At 37.1% G+C, this 20,257-nt stretch overlaps 1 pseudogene; it reads right to left on the bottom strand.

Moving 5' to 3' along the window:
• Positions 1 to 232: 232 nt before the first annotated feature.
• Positions 233 to 16,542, bottom strand: LOC150010390 (eukaryotic translation initiation factor 2 subunit 1 pseudogene; annotated as a pseudogene).
• Positions 16,543 to 20,257: the final 3,715 nt, after the last annotated feature.

Below are 20,257 nucleotides of genomic sequence, written 5' to 3'. Positions count from 1 at the left end.
AGTGAAATCAGGCCACTCCCTTAAAAATGGTCAATATGTTGGAGCTATTGACCATATGAAAATAGCTGACATTTTAGGAGGGCATTTCATGAGTTGGTCTGTTAGAACATTTAAATACTTGGAAATAAAAAATATTCAACTTTGAAGCTTTTAATACTGGAAAACTTTTAAGTCTTTTAAGCCAGGAAGGGCTGTTTTGTGTTCCTTAAACTGGACTCTGTTTCCCACAAAGTTAATCTTTGGCTTTGGCTTCCATTTCTTCTGTAACATCATCTCCATCCACTTCCACATTTTCTCTCTCAAGCCTTCCCAGCTGCCTTGCAAGTTTGGTTTCATCTGTATCTGTGACCACTTTGGGCTCCATCTGAACATTGAAGACACCCCTCTTTTCTTCAATCTTTTCTTTAATAACAGCCATAGCCTTATCGAGGATAAAGAGGCTTTCTGTCCTCTCCAGGGTTGTTGTAGTCATCACATACCAAGGAGGAGATATTAGATTATTTTGATGGGCATGGTTTCTGTAGAACAACTCAAACCTGCTCTCAGGACTTCTTTTAGGGCATCAGTGCCTTCATAACCACAACAAGCCACTTCAATATCTTCTCAAATTTTGACAGCCTGTAGGGTCAAATGCCTATTAATATTGTTAATGAGTACTTACCATTCATCTTCATTCAAATATAAACTATCCAAAATACATAGGTCTGAGACTGCATGCTTAAATGCGTCATAGACACTATATCTGAGTCTCTTGTATTTGTCATCAAACATCCAAGCAGTCCTCTGGAGCAGAGGACTTTCCAGCTCTCATCCTTGGTGTACTCTAACACTTCAGCAACATGATGAAGAATGGAGATAGCCAACTTAACAGACACACAGTTTGAAGCACTAGTGTTAACAATGCTCACAGAGTTGACAGAAAAGATTAAGCATGATGGGAAGAAATGAAGAATGTACTAAGTGAAATAAAGGAAAAATTCACACAAAACTAGTGGTGAGGGAAAGGAAACCAGGATGTCAATAAGTGAATTAGAACACAGGAAGGAATAAACAGTAAACCAGTACAAAAGGAGGAAATAAAAATTTTTTAAAATGAGGAGAGAACCTGCCCCTGGCCTGTGCAAGGGAGTACACTCACCCCTGGCTGAGGCCAAAGGATGGCGAAGTAAACTATAGGAACTTTGTAATAAGTTTTGGGTGCTGGCTCTCAAGAAAGAGCTGGGAGAGCAGTGCACTAGGTTCCAGTACAGAATCACCCCAAGTGCTATGGGAGAAATCACGTAAGCAGATGGCTCCCCTCCAAGCGGCATCAGCTGGAGGCAGCAGCTCAACAACTGTACACAAGGAAGTCACATTATAAAGGCAGAAAATAAAAGCAGATCAATCTAAGAAGTAGAAACAAGAACAGTGCCCAAAATGGGGAGGCAGAATAACACCCTACCAAACAGAAACAATATCCCACCAAAAGGAAAGGATGAATTCCAAGGAGGGATAAATGAAAGAGAAGCAAGCAAACTATCACACATGGAACTCAGACAATAGTAATGATGAAGCTCAATGAACTCGAGAAAATCAAACAAAGCAACAACAAACTCCAGGGGAACTACAAAGAACAAAAGGGAAGCTACAAGGAACTTACTGAGAACTATACCAGCATAAGAAAGGACATAGAAACTATCAATAAGAACCAAGAAGAAACAAAGAATACAATTTCTGAACTGAATAACACAGTAGAATCAATCAAAAGTAGGATAAATGAAGCAGAGAATTGGATCAGTGAGTTAGAGGAAAAAGTAGAAAAAATTTCCAAGTAATGCAACAAAATAAAAGAATATTTAAAAAGAATGAAGAGGGTTTAAGAGAATTGCAGGACAACATGAAATGAAACAATATCTGTATCATAGGGATTAAAGAAGGAGAGGAAGACGAGCATGTGATAGAAAACCTGATTGGAAAACTAATGACAGAAAATTTTCCTAACTTGATGAGAGAAAAAGTAATGCAAGTCGAGGAAGCACACAGGGTCCAAATAAAGATGAATCCAAAAAGGTCTACTCCAAGACACATCACAGTTAAAATGGCAAAATTCAAAGACAAAGAGATAATCCTAAGTGTGGCAAGAGAAAAATAACAAATAACATACAAGGGAGCTTCAATAAGGCTATCAACTGATTTCGCAACAGAAACACAACAACACAGAAGGAATGGCAAAAAATATTTCAAACAATGAAAAGTAAAGGCCTACAACCAAGGCTACTCTACCCAGCAAGGCTCTCCATCAAAATGGAAGGTGAAATAAGGAGTTTTCCAACAAAGGACGACTAAAAGAATACATGTCCCTCAAAACAGCATAACAAGAGATGCTAAAGAGGATGTTGTAAGAAGAAGAAGAAAAAGATAGAGGGAGAGGAACACAGGTACAAAGGGAAATGAATAAATACCTGTCAATAATAACCTTAAATGTAAATGGATTAAATGTTCCAATCAAAAGACATAGGGTAGCAGAATGGTTACAAAAAGAAGACCCACCTATATGCTGTCTACAAGAGACACACCTCAGAACAAAAGATTTACACAGACTGAAAATGAAGGGATGGAAAAAAATATTCCAGGCAAATGGAGATGAAAGAAAAGCTGGGATAGCAATACTAATATTAGACAAAACAGATTTCACAGTAAAGATCATAAAAAGAGACAAAGAAGAGCATTTCATAATACTTAAGGGAACAATTCATCATGAAGTTATAACCCTGGTAAACATATATGCACCCGACATAGAAGCACCCAAATATATAAGGAAAATATTAGAAGACCACAAAAAGGATATTAACAATAGCATACTCATAGTAGGGGACTTTAACACCCCATTATCAATGATAGACAGATCTTCAAAGCAAAGAAACACCAAGGATAGTGAGGCATTGAACAACACACTACATGAAATAAACATAATTAATATATATAGAACTTTTCACCTCAAAGAAGCAAAATATACATTCTTCTCAAGTGCACATGGAACGTTTTCAAAGATAGACCACATGGTAGGACACAAACAAGCCTCAGCAAATTCAAGAAAATTGAAATTATATCAAGTATCTTCTCATATCACAATGCCTTGAAACTAGAAATGAACCTCAAGGAAAAAACTCAAAGACATTCAAACTCATGGAGAATGAATAATATAATATTAAATAATAAATGGGTTAACAATGACATCAAAGAAGAAATCAAGAAATTTCTGGAAACTAATGATAATGAACACATAACAACCCAAAACCTATGGGACACAGCAAAAGCAGTCCTAACAGGAAACTTCATAGCAATACAGACCTACCTAAAGAGAATAGAAGAATCTCAAATAGAAAATCTAACCCTACAGCTACAAGAACTAGAGGAACAACAACAAACAAAGCCTAGGGCAAGAAGAAGAAAGAAAATCATCAAGATCAGAGAAGAATTAAATGACATAGGGACTAAACAAACAATTCAAAAGATCAACGAGAGTAGGAGCTGGCTCTTTGAAAAAATAAACAAAATCGACAAGTCTTTAGCCAGGCTCATTAAGAAAAAAAGAGAGAAGACCCAAATAAGCAAAATCAGAAATGAAAGAGGAGAAATCACGACTGATGCCACAGAAATACAAAAGATTGTAAGAAATTACTACAAACAACTGACTGGCAAGAAATTTGACAACTTAGATGAAATGGACAAATTTCTAGAAATATATAACCTTCCAAAACTGAGTCAAGAAGAAGTAGAAAGCCTGAACAGACCAATAACAAAGAGTGAAATTAAAACAGTAATCAAAAATCTCCCAACACACAAAAGCCCTGGACCGGATGGCTTCATGGAAGAATTTTACAAAACATTTAGGAAAGAACTAATGCCTACCCTTCTCAAAATATTCCAAAAAATCCAAGAAGAAGGAAGACTCCAAAACTCTTTCTATTAAGCCAGTATTACCCTAATCCCAGAACCAGGTCAAGACACAACAAAGAAAGAAAACTATAGGCCAATATCACTGAAAAACATAGATGCTAATATCCTCAACAAAATATTGGCAAACAGGATCCAGCAACACATAAAAATATCATACACCACGATTCAGTGGAATTCATCCCAGGGATGCAAGGATGGCTTGATATTTGCAAATCAATAAATGTAATACACCACATAAACAAAATGAAAGACAAAAACTACATGATCATATCCATAGATGCTGAAAAGGCATTTGATAAAATACAACATCCATTTATGATGAAAACTCTCAGCAAAATGTGAATACAAGGGGTATACCTCAACATGATAAAGGCCATATATGAGGAACCTGAAGCCAACATCATACTCAATGGACAAAAACTGAAAGCATTCCCTGATATCAGGAGCAATACAAGGAACTCTACTCTCTCAACTCCTATTCAACATAGTGTTGGAAGTCCTAGCCACAGTAATCAGACAAGGAAAAGAAATAAAAGGCATCCAAATTGAAAAGAGGAAGTAAAACTGTCATTATTTGCAGATGACATGATAGTGTACATAGAAAACCCTATAGACTCCACTAATAAGCTACTGAGTATAATAAGAGAATTTGACAAAAACAGCACCATGCAAGGTCAATATTCAGAAATTGAAGGCATTTCTGTACACCAACAATAAAATGTCAGAGATAGAAACTAAAAGAAAATTCCATTTATAATAGCAACAAGGAAACTAAAGTACCTAGGAATAAACTTAACCAAAGAAATAAGAGACCTGTACTCATAAAACTACATGTCTCTTAAGAAAGAAATTAAGGAATATACAAATAAATGAAAGCAAATTCCATGTTCATGGATGAAAAGAATCAACATTATTAAAATGTCCATACTACCCAAAGCAATTTACAGATTCAATGCAATCCCTATTAAAATACCAATGATATATTTCACAGACCTAGAAAAAATACTTCAAAAATTTATATGGAACCAAAAAAGACCCCAAATAGCCACGGCAATCTTGAAAAAGAACACAGCAGGAGGAATTACACTATCCAACATCAAACTAAACTACAAAGCCACTGTGATCAAGACAACCTGTTACTGGCATAAGGACAGACATGTAAATCAATGGAACAGAATAGAGGGCCCAGAAATAAACTCAAGTCTATATGGTCAACTAATTTTTGACAAAGTGGGAAGGAACATAAAATGGACTGAGAAGAGCCTCTTTAATAAATGGTGCTGGGAGAACTGGCCAGGGACATGCAAAAAAAAAAAAAAAATGAAACTAGGCCACCAACTTCCAACACACACCAGAATAAACTCAAGATGGATCAAAGACTTAAATGTAAGCTGTGACACCATATAAGTCCTAGAAAATAACATAGGCAGGAAAATTTCAGATATCCCATGTAGCAATATTTTCACTAATACATTTCCTAAGGCAAGGGAAATAAAGGAAAGAATGAACAAATGGGACTACATAAAACTAAAGAGTTTATGCTCAGCTAAAGAAAACATCAGCAAGATGAAAAGGGAACCAACCATATGGGAAAATACATTTGCCAATGACACCTCTTACAAGAGATTGATCTCTAAAATATATAACAAACTTACACATCTCAACACCAAGAAGACAGACAGCCCAATTAAAAAAATGGGCAAAGGATCTGAACAAACACTTCTGCAACGAGGATACACAGAGGGTCCGTAGGCATATGAAAGAATGATCAGCATCACTAGCCATCAGAGAGATGCAAATAAAAAACCACAATGAGATACCACCTCACACCAGTCAGAATGGCCATCATCAACAAATCAACAAACAACAAGTGATGGCAAGAATGTGGAGAAATGGAAAACCTAGTGCACTGATGGTGGGAGTGCAGACTGGTGGTGCCACTATGGAAAACAGTATGGAATTACCTCAAAAAACTAAAAATGGAACTGCCTTTTGAACCAGCAATTCTACTGCTAGGACTATACCCAAAGAATCCTTAAATTCCAAGGAACCTTTGCATCCCTATATTCATAGCAGCGCTGTTTACAATAGCCAAGTGCTGGAAACAGCGTAGGTGCCTATCTGTAGATGAGTGGATTAAAAAACTATGGTACATTTACACAATGGAATACCATGCAGCAGAAAGAAAGAAGGAACTTCTACCATTTGGAACATCATGGATAGAGCTAGAGAGAATTCTGCTTAGTGAAATAAGCCAGGCAATGAAAGAAAAATACCATATGATATCTAATACAGGAGACTATAAATATTTAATACAGGAGACTAAGAAACAACACAAACAAATGAACAAAGTTGAACAAGGAACAGAAAAAGTTATTGGGGGTGGGGAAAAGGGGTAAATAGGGGAAGGATTTAGTAAAGTAACTAGTATAAATAACCCATGAACGTGGACAACGGGGTGGGGAATGACTGTGGGAGAAGGAGTGGGTTGTGTTGGGGGGAGAAATGGGGGAAAATGCGACAATTGTAATGGAAAAAAAATTAAATGTAAAAAATGATAACAAAATCGTAACTATCAACAACAGAATCTAAAAACATAAAAACAAAAACAAACTAAGCAGACAAGCAGAATGGGTACAGAACCAAAGGTATAGGGAGCATTTGGAGGGATATCAGCTAGGAGGTGGAAGGAGAAGGAAGGGGGAAACGGTGCAGGAATTAAGAAGTATAATAAAAGGGTGGAGAATAGACAGGCAGTATTAAGAATAGTACAGGGAAGGGTAAAGTGAAAGATCTTTTATGCACTACCCATGGATATGAACTAAGGGGGGTGTGATTGCTGGAGGGAAGGGGAGTACTGGGCAGAGGGGAGCAAAGGGAAAAGAAATTGGGACAACTGTAACAGCATAATCAATAAAACATACAAAAATAAATAAAGCTAGGAATTGAAATTTGCATAGAATTAACCAGCTGAAGAGTGAAAGGAAAGAACCCAAATCTTTAAGATGAAAAACTTGATACCCTCTATGATCAAAAGATGTTAGTGTGAATGGCATATAATAGACAAGTGGAAGAATGCCCTATTATGAAGAAGGAAGTGTGGATAGGGGTCAGATTATGTAGAACCCTATAATGAGAAGCATAGGCCATATCTAAAATGTTTTCCTGGTAGATCATGGATAATGATATGAACAAAAGCTAGAAATACGGTAGAAAGTGACTAGCACAATAGTCAAGAAAGGATAGTGGCTTACAGAAATGATGCCATGATATAAAGAAGACTCAATAAATTCAAGACATGTCCTGAAAATGGATTTGCTAGTACTAAACCGAGAGAAAAGTTATCAAATATAACTTCCAGATTTTTAGTATGAGCTAATAGATCTATGGGAGTTTAATAAACTAGTTAAGAAACTCTTCAAGAGAAAGAGATTTCATGTGTGTGTGAGTGATGGCGGGGTAGTATATGTGTAGTTCTGGACTTAGAAGTTAGAGAAGTAGTGAAGCATCCAAATGGAGATATTTATGATTCTGTAACACAGGGGAGAGGTCTGAGTTGGTGATATGCATTGTGAATTGTCAACCTGGAGGTACTATTACAGCTAAAGGAATAGATGAGGTTTCCTAGGGATAAAGTGTATAAGAAGAGAAAATCCAAGTTTAAACCTATGGAACTCCACTACTTAAAAATGGTAGAAAAGGTGGGGGCTAAAAAGGATTAAAAAAAAAAAAAAAAAAAGAGAGAGTTAGAGGAGCCAGAGAAGCAGAAGGAAAACCAAGAGACTGTTAGAGAACCTAAGAAAAGAGAATTGTTTAAGGAGAGACTACTCTGCCATTATAGCATGGAAGTAGCCATGAATAATATGTAAGTAAAGGAGCTAGGCTGTGTTCCAGTTAAGTTTTATTTACAAAACGTGTGATGGGCTGTAGTTTTCTGATCCCTGATATAGAGTACTATTGAAAAGTCTAGTAAAGTGAGAATTGAAAATTGTTCAATTAATTTAGCTTCGGTATAATTGTGGTTGCCCTTATTAACATTATTTTCAATTAATTGCTGGGATCAAAAGCCTTATTGGTACTTATTGAAGAGAGAATGAGAGGTTGGGAAATGGAAGTCATTTACAATTTTCTCTTTTCTTATAAAATCTAACATTTAGGAAAAATAGAACATTAGTAAAAATGAGGTATAGGGCTAGGGGAAATTTGTTTTATTTGTATTAAAAGAAAAACAACAATCAAAAAAAACTAGAGTGGGCACAAGAATCCAAAAGAGTGTAATAGAAAGTCCCCTAAAATATGAAATTTGAAGAGACCCAGAGTAATATCAATAATTTGTTTGTTGGATACTTCTTTTGTAAGGAGAATGGCAAGGTGATGGCAAGTATGGTGGGTTTGCTAGCTGGAAAGGAAGATGGTGATATTTGCTTCTGATAACTTCTCTCTGTCTTTTGTTAAAATGAAAAACCACAAATATTTACTCTCAGTGAGGGATGGGTTGAGGGTAGAGGAACAAAAGAGAAATCAGAAAAACCTCATACTGTATGTACCATATTTCTATTAATTAATCTTCCATTGTTTTGACATTTAGGATAGTCCCTGTTTTCTGAAAGTTAAAAAAAAAGTGATAAGTTGAACTATCTTTGAAACAAAATAATTCTATTTATAGTCATTTCCTTAAGATAGAATATCAGAATTAGAAAAAAGTTTTCTATTTTTGTTTTTTCTTCCTTAAATAATTATTTTTATTTTTAACTAATATATTTACTTGTTGAAACTCAAATAGTAGAGAAAATCTTATAATGATGGTGTGTCTAAGAATACTGCAATGTACTAGCTAATCTAGTATAAATTACTAAATTAGTATTAATAAAACTTCTACTTCTTAAAATTAAAGTACCAACACCACCAGTGGATTGCGTAGAGTATATGTGGCTGTGCATAGAATAGGGGTTAGTACATATAATTCTGGGGTTTAATGTTAGCTCAGTCTGAAAGAATCCAAGATGAAAGCAGCTCTTTGACCTAATTAATCTTCCTTACTAGGATTTTGGATTAATGAAGTTTGAATGAATTCTTTCAATCTATGGCAAATGTCCTCATGACTATCAGTAAGAAAGCTATCAGTAAGAAAATTAGAAGGCGAGATTCAGTGATTAATCCTACAAATAATAAGTATTTTTAGTTTCCAGAGAAAATTAATAAATCTAAAAAATGTTTACATCTTTTTCAGGCTAAAGCATTTGATCAGGCTTGATGAGTAAATTCAATCTACTTGGTAATTCTTTAATAAAAAACAGATTTTTCTTTTTGTTTCTGCCAAATCAAATTAATTCAGTCCTTTACTCCTCCATTCAGCTAACATGTACTGAGCATGTACCACATGCCAGGCACTCAAATCTTTACCTTGGACAGATGGGTAAAATTATCTCTCTATAAGATGCCTGTGTTTTGTAGGTAAGAGAGGTACACAAGCAGAAAATTTCCTAATTGTGTTAAGTATAGTTGTAGAAATATGCACAGGCATCATGAAAGCTTTAAGGAAGGAGTCCAGGTGGAGGATGGGTCAGAAATAATCCCTGAATGCAGAGATATGTGGCATGTGGGCTAAGCTTTCCAGAATGAGGAAGCTTGTAAACTGAGGAGTGTAAATGGTGCTATGTAGAGAAAATGGAGTCAGTCAGGCTCCCTCACCCGGTGCTATCTAGAGAAAATGGAGTCAGTCAGGCTCCCTCACCTGGATGTCTGGACACAAGTGGCTTAGAGATAATAGTTAGAGACCCGCATGTGCAGAACACTTGCTGAGACCCGCATGTGCAGAATACTTGCTGTTATGTAACCAATGATGTCATACTTTGGCATGCAGCCAGCTTTGTCTATGCATAGTATTTAGGGAAGATGGGACCACACTGCTTGCACTAGTGAGCAAGGGCAAGTGTGGATTGTCCCTGTGCCTGGAATAAAGGCATGTCAGATATCCCCATGGTTCCACATATTTTCTTCTATCTGCTCAAATCCTGAGTGAACCTGATTGGCATCAAAATGTTAAAGACCATGCTAGAATGTGGAATAACTTTGTAGATTTAACTTGAGTCCAAGCATCAATTTGACCATCATATAATAAAAGTGATTTGTATTTTTTTATATAATTTTATTTTATTTTTCAATTACAGTTGTCCCATTTTCCCCCGGTTGCTCCCCCCACCCAGCTCACCCTTTCTCCTACAATAATCCCCCCCTGTTGTCCATGTCCATGAGTCATTTATATATGTTTTTTGACTAAATTCTTCCCTTACTTATCCCCCTTTTCCCCCTCCCTCCTCTCCCATAATAACTGTTATTCTGTTCCTTGTTCTATTTAGCTCATTTGTTTGTGTTGTTCCTTAGTTTCCTGTATTAGGTGATATCATGTGGTATTTTTCTTTCTTTGCCTGGCTTATTTCACTCAGCATAATTCTCTCTAGTTCCAACCATGTTGTCACAAATGGCAGGAGTTCTTTCTTTCTGCTGCATAGTATTCCATTGCATAAATTTACCACAATTTTTGAATCCACTCATCTACAGATGGGCACTTAGGCTGTTTCCAGCACTTAGCTATTGTGAACAGTGCTGCTATGAACACAGGGGTGCATAAGTTCTTTTGAATTAGGGTTTTAGGAGTTTTGGGGTATAATCCTAGCAGTGATATTGCTGGCTCAAAAGGCAGTTCCATTTTTAGTTTTCTGAGGTAATTCCACACTGTTTTCCACAGTGGCTGCACCAGTCTGCATTCCCACCAACAATGCAGTAGGGTTCCCGTTTCTCCACATCCTCGCCAGCACTTGTTGTTTGTTGATTTGTTGATGATGGCCATTCTGACAGGTGTAAAGTGGTATCTCATTGTGGTTTTTTATTTGCATCTCTCTGATGGCTAGTGATGTTGAGTATTTTTTCATATGTCTATGGACCTTCTGTATGTCCTCTCTGGAGAAATGTTTGTTCAGGTCCTTTGCCCATTTTTTAATTGGGTTGTCTGTTTTCTTGATGTTGAGTCATATAAGCTCTTTATATATTTTGGAGATCAGTCCCCTGTCTGAGGTATCATTGGCAAATATGTTTCCCCATATGGTTGGTTTCCTTTTCATCTTGCTGATTTTTCTTTTGCTAAGCAGAAACTCTTTAGTTTGATGTAGTCCCATTTGTTTATTTTTTTCCTTTATTTCTCTTGCCTTAGGAGCTGTATCCATGAAAATATTGTTACGTGGGATATCTGAAATTTTTCTGCCTATGTTTTACTCTAGGACTTTTATAGTGTCATGGCTTACATTTAAGTCTTTGATCCATCTTGAGTTTATTCTTGTGTGTGGTGTAAGTTGGTGATCTAGTTTCATTTTTTTTTCCATGTCCCTGTCCAGTTCTCCCAGCACCATTTGTTGAAAAGGCTCTTCTCACTCCATTTTATGTTCTTTCCTTTTTTACAAATATTAGTTGACCGTATAGTCCTGGATTTATTTCTGGACTCTCTCTTCTGTTCCATTGATCTATATGTCTGTTCTTATGCCAATACCAGACTGTTTTGATCCACAGTGGCTTTGTAGTATAGTTTGACATCTGGTATTTTGATTTCTCCTGCTGTGTTCTTCTGTATCAAGATTGCTTTGGCTATTCAGGGTTTTTTTGGTTCCATATGAATTTTTGAAGTATTTGTTCTAGTTCTAAGAAATATGTCATTGGTATTTTAATAGGGATTGTATTAAATCTGTAAATTGCTTTAGGTAGTATGGCCATTTTAATGATGTTGATTCTTCCCATCCAAGAACATGGTATTCGCTTCCATTTCTTTGTATCTTCCTTAATTTCTTTCTTCAGGTGTCACGTAATTCTCAGAGTACAGGTCTTTTATCTCTTTGGTTAAGTTTACTCCTAGGTACTTTATTTTTCTTGTTGCTATAGTATATGGTATTTTCTTTTTTGTTTCTGTCTCTAATATTTTATTGTTGGTGTACAGAAATGCCTTAAATTTCTGTATATTTATTTTGTACCCTGCCACTTTGCCAAATTTGCTTATTATATTGAGTATTTTTTTGTGTGGAGTCTATAGGGTTTTCTATGTATACTATCATGTCATCTGCATATAATGATAGTTTTACATCTTCTTTTCTAATTTGGATGCCTTTTATTTCTTTTTCTTGTCTGATTGCTGTGGCTAGGACTTCCAACACTATGTTGAATAGAAGTGGAGAGAGTGAACATCCTTGTCTTGTTCCTGATCTCAGGGCAAATGCTTTTAGTTTTTGTCCATTGAGTATGATGTTGGCTTCAGGTTTCTTGTATACAGCCTTAATTAGGCTGAGTGTTTTCATCATAAATGAGTGTTGTACTTTATCAAATGCTTTTCTCATATATAGCCTTTACTACATTGAGGTATGCTTCCTCTATTCCCATTTTGCTGAGAGTTTACATCATAAATGGATGTTGTATTTTATCAAATGCCTTTTCAGCATCTATGGATATGATCATGTAGTTTTTGTCTTTCATTTTGTTTATGTGGTGTATTACATTTATTGATTTGCAAATATTAAGCCATCCTTGCATCCCTGGGATGAATTCCACTGAATCGTGGTGTATGATATTTTTATGTGTTGCTGGATCCTGTTTGCCAATATTTTGTTGAGGATATTAGCATCTATGTTTTTCAGTGATATTGGCCTATAGTTTTCTTTCTTTGTTGTGTCTTGACCTGGTTCTGGGATTAGGGTAATACTGGCTTAATAGAAAGAGTTTTGGAGTCTTCCTTCTTCTTGGATTTTTTGGAATATTTTGAGAAGGGTAGGCATTAGTTCTTTCCTAAATGTTTTGTAAAATTCTTCCATGAAGCCATCCGGTCCAGGGCTTTTGTGTGTTGGGAGATTTTTGATTACTGTTTTAATTTCACTCTTTGTTATTGGTCTGTTCAGGCTTTCTACTTCTTCTTGACTCAGTTTTGGAAGGTTATATATTTCTAGAAATTTGTCCATTTCATCTAAGTTGTCAAATTTCTTGCCAGTCAGTTGTTTGTAGTAATTTCTTACAATCTTTTGTATTTCTGTGGCATCAGTCGTGATTTCTCCTCTTTCATTTCTGATTTTGCTTATTTGGGTCTTCTCTCTTTTTTTCTTAATGAGCCTGGCTAAAGACTTGTCGATTTTGTTTATTTTTTCAAAGAGCCAGCTCCTACTCTCGTTGATCTTTTGAATTGTTTGTTTAGTCCCTATGTCATTTAATTCTTCTCTGATCTTGATGATTTTCTTTCTTCTTCTTGCCCTAGGCTTTGTTTGTTGTTGTTCCTCTAGTTCTTGTAGCTGTAGGGTTAGATTTTCTATTTGAGATTCTTCTATTCTCTTTAGGTAGGTCTGTATTGCTATGAAGTTTCCTGTTAGGACTGCTTTTGCTGTGTCCCATAGGTTTTGGGTTGTTATGTGTTCATTATCATTAGTTTCCAGAAATTTCTTGATTTCTTCTTTGATGTCATTGTTAACCCATTTATTATTTAATAGCATGTTACTCATTCTCTATGAGTTTGAATGTCTTTGAGTTTTTTCCTTGAGGTTCATTTCTAATTTCAAGGCATTGTGGTCTGAAAAGATGCTTGATATAGTTTCAATTTTCTTGAATTTGTTGAGGCTTGTTTTGTGTCCTACCATGTGATCTGTCTTTGAGAACGTCCCATGTGCATTTGAAAAGAATGTATATTTTGCTTCTTTGAGGTGAAAAGTTCTATATATATCAGTTATATTTATGCGGTTTAGTGTGTTGTTCAATACCTGTATATCCTTGGTGTTTCTTTGCTTCGAAGATCTATCTGTTGTTGATAATGGAGTGTCAATGTCCCCTACTATGAGTGTGTTGCTGTTAATATCCTTCTTGTGGTCTTCTACTATTTTCTTTATGTATTTGGGTGCTCCTATGTTGGGTGCATATATGTTTATCAGTGTTATATCTTCTTGATGGATTGTTCCCTTAAGTATTATGAAATTTTCTTCTTTGTCTTTTTTTCATTACCCTTGCTTTGAAATCCATTTTGTCTGATATGAGGACTGCTACCCCAGCTTTTTATTTCATGTCTATTTGCTTGGAATACTTTTTTATATCCTTTTACTTTCACTTTATGTAAATCCCTTGTTTTGAGGTGTGTTTCTTGTAGACAGAAAATATGTGGGTCCTGTTTTCGTATCCATTCTGTTACCCTATCTCTTTTAATTGGAGCATTTAATCCATTTACATTTAAGGTCATTATTAATATGTATTTATTCATTACCCCCTGTACCTGTGTTCTTCTCCTCTTTTCTTCTTTTTCTTAAAACATTCCCTTTAGCATCTCTTGCAATGCTGGTTTGGTGGAGTTGTATTCTTTTAGTCTTCCTTTGTCTGAGAAACTCCTTATTTCACCTTCCAATTTGAATGAGAGCCTTGCTGGGTAGAGTATTCTTTGTTGTAGGCCTTTGTTTTTCATTGCTTGAAAAATTTTTACCATTCCTTTCTGGTTTGTAGTGTTTCTGTTGAGAAATCAGTCAATAGCCTTATCGGGGCTCCCTTGTATGTTATTTGCTGTTTTTCTCTTGCTGCTTTTAGGATTCTCTCTTTGTCTTTGAATGTTGTCATTTTAATTATGATGTGCCTTGGAGTGGGTTTTTTGGGGTTCCTCTTCGTTGGAACTCTCTGTGCTTCTTGAACTTTCATAACTTTTTCTCTCATCAGGTTGGGAAAATTTTCTGTCATTACTTCCCCTATCAGCTTTTCTATTCCTTGCTCCTCTTCTTCTCTCTCTTTTATTCTGATGATCCTGATATTATTTTTTCTCATGCTATCCTGTAATTCCCTTAGACCATCTTCATACTTTTTCAATCTTTTTTCATTTTGTTGTATTGTCTGGGAATTTTTTCTGCATTGTCCTCTAACTCACTGATCCGATCCTCTGCTTCGTTTAGCCTGCTTTTGATTGATTCTACTGTGTTTTTTAGTTCAGAGATTGTATTCTTCATTTCTCCTTCGTTCTTATTAATGTTTTCTATGTCCTTTTTTATGTTGATGTAGTTCTCCATAAGTTTCCTGTAATTTTCTTGGAGCTGTTGTTAATTTTCTTGGAGATTGTCATAGTTATTTTTGAAGTTGTCAAGTATATTTTGAATACCACATCTGACATTTGGGTTATGTCTATTCCATCTACCTCTCTTTCTGGGGATTCCTCTTTTGCTTTCCTTGGGAGGTTGTTTCTGCATCTTCCCATGTTGGATTTTTCTTGTTTGTTTTTGTTTTTTGGATTTGTCTGCTTTGATTTCCTGCCTTTGTGGAATGAAAGTCTTTATAGGATATCTGGGGTTTTCAGTGGTGCAGTCTCTTTGATCTCCTGAGCCTGTGTTCGTGGGATACCCTTTATTTCATTTGTTTATTCTGTCTGGTTATATTTCTGTTACTCTTTGGTGGGACCTTCCATCTGGCTAGTTGGTTGAGAGTCACTCTGCCCACCTTGTCTTGAGTTTTTTTGTGGAGATGCTGTAAAAAACATAAACACACAGTCCAGGCAAGAAACACAGACTCTCAAAAATATCCCCCACCCTCTATCCTACTATAGGCAGCAAATGAGCCAGTATTTATATAAATGTAGAGAGTTTAGGGCTATTATACTATAGGAGAAATAGATAAGAGTTCTTTTAAATGCAGAAAAAGATGATTTTTGCGGGGGGGGGTGATAGAGTAATAATAGTAGCAAGTAGTGTCAAGATTCTGCAAGACAGTAAGTAATATTTACATTGTATGTTAATAAGAAAAGAGAGGGAAGAATGCAGGATAAAGTAAGAAAGTAGTAGTGTATAGCATTAGAGTTATGTAGTAGTTATATGCTATATTTTTAGTGTGAAAAGGAGGCCAAACAAAAGACAAATGAACAAACAAAAATTAAAGATGAAGGATGGCAGAGATGGTATGAAACAGATTAAAGAGATAGTTTAAAGAGATAAAATATTTATTAAGAAAAAAATTAAAAAGAAAATTTTACTCAGTTCAGCCTTTGTGTTTAGTCTTCTTTTCCTGGATCCACACCTGGTCAAAATTCCATGAGTTTCAAACTTTTTTCTGGTTTTCTGGCTGTGAGGAGCTCTGGCTGGTTTCTGTGGCTGCTTTTCTCTTATTCAGGGGCATGCTGTAATTATCTGCTCTGAGCTGCAGATTTGGGTCTCTCCCCACTTGTCCTGCGGCACCTTTCAGCAGTCCTCGCACATCTCTAATAATGCTGTTCTGTTGGCAAACCAGTGTGCATGATCCTAGTCCTTGTCTTGCCTTAGATCCTGCCTTCACTCCTCCTTCCAAGAGGTCTCTGTGTTCCATGCTGCAGCACCAGGCTCTGTCCCTGGTCAGCAGCACCTCATTGTTTGGCTGCCTGCTTTGGGCCCTGACTGAGACCATGTTTCTAATGCAGTTTTCCTGGCCCAAGTCCACGTTTTTCTGATCAGTGGCACTGCGATGTATGTGCGTGCCTGGTATGTGGTGCCACCAGCATCAGACTCACTTCATACAGCTTTCCATATCCTGGGTCACTCGTCCACTCATCACTCGTTCGCCTGTGCACCCTGATGTGCACACCCGGGGCATGGGGTTGCGATCCGAGACCTGCCTATTCAGGGGATCTCCACCCAGATTCAGATCATACAGCTTTCCACAGTCTGGGCTGCTCGCTGTCCTCCCACACCTCCAGCCGCTTCATGAAAACCTTTCTATTGTTTCCCTATGGTACTCCGCTGGTCCCTGTACCCACAGTAGGCTGCAGTCTCCAAAAAGATTCCAGTCAGTTAGCTGGTCTGCAGCTGTCCCTCTGGGGTGCAGTCCGGTAGGAGTGCGGTGCTTGGTGGGTCCAGCGACTCCTCCCGAGAGCGCTGGTGAGCCTTCTGCCCTTTTCCACTCTGCTCTCACTCTCCCTTTCCCACTCGAGCTGTCCGTAGTTTGTACTCACTCACTCGTCTCTCTGTCCATATCCCAAGCTTTTCAAGATAGGAGTAAGCAGACAACACTGCTGCTTACTCCGCCACCATCTTCCTCAGGCGCCCCTCGAAAGTGAGTTGTTCTTAAAGTCTATAATTATTTTGAACATTCACCTGGTAAGGTACCTATAAGAAATTAATCACCTTTAACGTGGCCTCCTAGTTATGGACAAAGATTTTCTGGGCATTTTCTCACATTTTTCTGTAGAAGACATTTCTCAGTTTTATCTACTTAATCATCCATCCTAGATTGTTGCTGCAGTCTTCTCACTGGTATCTCTAGACCATTCATGTCTCCTCCTAAGTTACTCTTTATGGTGTGATGGAACATCTCCCAAAGAGTACATTTGGTCACTTCTTATCCTTTTTTAAAACTACATACTTGGGTATTCTTACTATAATCTCAGCAAATTTTCATGCCTGTTACTCCCTCTGTGGGTGTGAAATGAAAGCAATGTTACCTGTTATCCATGCACCTTCTACTTAAAATATTTACTAAAAAATAAATAAAAACTTTGTTCCTTTTTCTTGTGTGACACATGAAAATGGAACACTATAAAAGCCCTTTGCCTTTTGTAGTTATCAATATATTCTGGAAATTGTTTCATATCAGTTCATACAGATATTTTGCATTATTACAGCTGCATAGTACTTCATTGCATAAATGCAGCTCATTCAACCTTACCTCTACTCATGGACATTTTATCTTTTAATTTTATGCTATTACAACGAGGACCTCAATAAATAATTTGGGCATATTTGATGAGGTATGTATTCTGCATAGTTAGAAGTGGGTTGAGTTGTTTTCCTATGTAGTCTTGCTAGATATTCTCAAATTCTCTTCCATAGTTTATCTCTTTTTTCAATGTTAGCTGCAGTATAAGATAGACTTTATTACCCTACACAGTCACCAAAACTGAGTCTAATGTCATGCTTTCAGATTTTTGTCAATCTTGTAGTTAAGAAATGCTATCTCTTGTGGTTTTCATTCATTTTTTCTTATCAGTGAGGTTGAGCATCTTTTCAGTAGTTAAGATTTATTTGAGTGCCTTTGTTCTTATAAAATATATATTCACAATTTTTTGTCCGTTTTTCCTATCATGTCTTTTTCTAGTTTGTCCATTTTGGGCTTTTGTTAATTTCCAAGCGCCCTTGCTATATTTAGCAGATTAGTCTTTTGTCTTTGATATAGGTTGTAAATATCTTAACAGGGTGTCATTTGTATTTGCTTATGTGTAATTTTTGCCATTTAGAGATTTATTTTATTTTTATGGAATCAAACTAATCAGTCTCTCATATTATTGCTTTTGATTTTGGTCATATTTTTAGAATTTTATCCCTGGATTATAAAGCAAAATTTACTCATTGTTTTCTGTAACTTGTATGGTTTCATTTTTACATTTGGTTATTCTGAGTATAGTTTGAGATAAAGATCAAATTTATCCTTTTCTTTTTTTAAATATGCTTTATTGATTACGCTGTTACAGTTGTCCCAATTTCTTTCCCCTTTGTTCCCCTCCACCCAGTGACATCACTCCCTCCAGTTGCCCCCACCTCACTCCATGCCCATTGGTTGTGCATATAGTTCTTCTCAACATCTTCCTATCTACTCCACTCCCTCCTACTATGCTTCTTAATTCCTGTACCACCTCCCTCCCTTTCCCCCTTCTCCCTCCCTGCTGACCTCCACCCATAATGTTCCCCATACCTATAATTCTCTTCACACTCTAATTGCCTACTTAGTTTGCCTTTGTTTTGGTTCCCTAGATTCTGTTGTTGGTTGTTGTGATACAGTTTTCATTTTAATGTTCATAGTTTTGATCCTCTTTCTCCTAAACAAGTCCCTTTAACATTTCATATAACAGTGGTTTGGATCTGATGAACTCCTTCAGTTTTACTTTGTCCTGGAAGCACTTTCTCTGCCCTTTTATTCTGAATGACAACTTCGCTGCATAAGGTAATCATGGTTGTAGGTTTTTGTTTTTCATTACTTTGAATATTTGCCAGTCCCTTCTTGCCTGCGGTGTTTCTTTTGAGATATTAGCTGAGAGTCTTATTGGGACCCCTATGTATGTAATTCTCTTCTTTTCTCTTGCTGCTTTTAAGATTCTCTCTTTATCCTTCATTTTTGACATTTTGATTATAATGTGTCTTGCTGTGATTCTCCCTGGGTCCAGTTTTTTTTTTTTTTGAACTCTCTGTGCTTCCTGGACCTATAAGTCTGTTTCCTTCCCCAAGTTAGGGAAGTTCTTCTTCATTATTTTTTCACATAATTTTTCTATTTCTAGTTCTTCTTCTTCACCTTCTGGCAACCCTATGATCTGGATGTTGGCCCGCTTCTCGCTGTCCAATAAGTTTCTAAGCCTTACCTCATTTTCCTCACTTCTCATTTCCTCTTTCTGCACTGGTTGACTGTTTGTTCCTTCCCTATGTTCCAATTTGTTGATTTGATCCCTTGTTTTCTTGTCCTCACCTCTAGTTTCATGTGTGTTTTTGTTCATTTCAGCAGGACTAGCCTTCATTCCTTCCCTGTCTTGTTTAAGATCTGCTGTTATGTCTGTAAGCATTTTTATAACTGAAACTCTGAACTGTGCCTCAGAAAGATTTACTATGTGCTGCTTCGTTAGATTAGAAATTTGCTGTCTGGTCAGCTGTGTCACCGAGATCTCTATCATGATCTGTGCCATCCTGACAGTTTTGTGTTTACCTTTGCTTCCCGGGCAGGGCTGTCACACCTCCTATGAATAGGAGAAGGAGCCCTGCGCACTCATCACAACTGGGTGTTTTCCATGGGGGTGGGTGTCCAAGATGGATTTCTGCTGTTCAATCTCTGCTGAGAGACTGGGAGCTTCCTCCTCTGTCCCCACCCCCACTGGGCCTCACAGTCCAAGACAATGGGGGTCTGCCTTCCCCAGCTTTGGAATCGCAAGCTGATGGGTCTGGTCTGCAGCCAGGGGTGCTCCCGAGGCGCTTCTCACCTCCCCTTAAATATGGGTGTCTGTGCTTACCGCTGTCCTGCTGCCATCACTGCTGCTGCCACGGACACTACAGCTTGACCTTTCCTCCCTGGCTTTGCCCCTCCTACCTGTCTGGATGAGCACTACTTCTTTATAACTTCATACATTGGACTTCCATTTATTTTCTGGAACTTCTGGTTATTGCCGGTTTTGTGGTAGTTGTATTCCCTTAGGTGTGGAGGGAGACAGAGCGCGTCAGTTTTGGCCTCAATCTTGGCCGGAAGTCTTTTGTATTTGTTTGCTTCCATGTTCTAGGCAGAGCTGTCACTCCTGTGATGTTGTAAGGGGTGGAGCCTTAGGTATTTATCAGTA

The sequence above is a fragment of the Furipterus horrens genome, unplaced genomic scaffold (assembly GCF_987537825.1).
Source record: "Furipterus horrens unplaced genomic scaffold, mFurHor1.1.pri manual_scaffold_5, whole genome shotgun sequence".
In the NCBI taxonomy this organism is placed as follows: domain Eukaryota; kingdom Metazoa; phylum Chordata; class Mammalia; order Chiroptera; family Furipteridae; genus Furipterus; species Furipterus horrens.
Note: the sequence above shows the minus strand (reverse complement) of the source record. Positions and strands in the feature narration are given on the sequence as shown.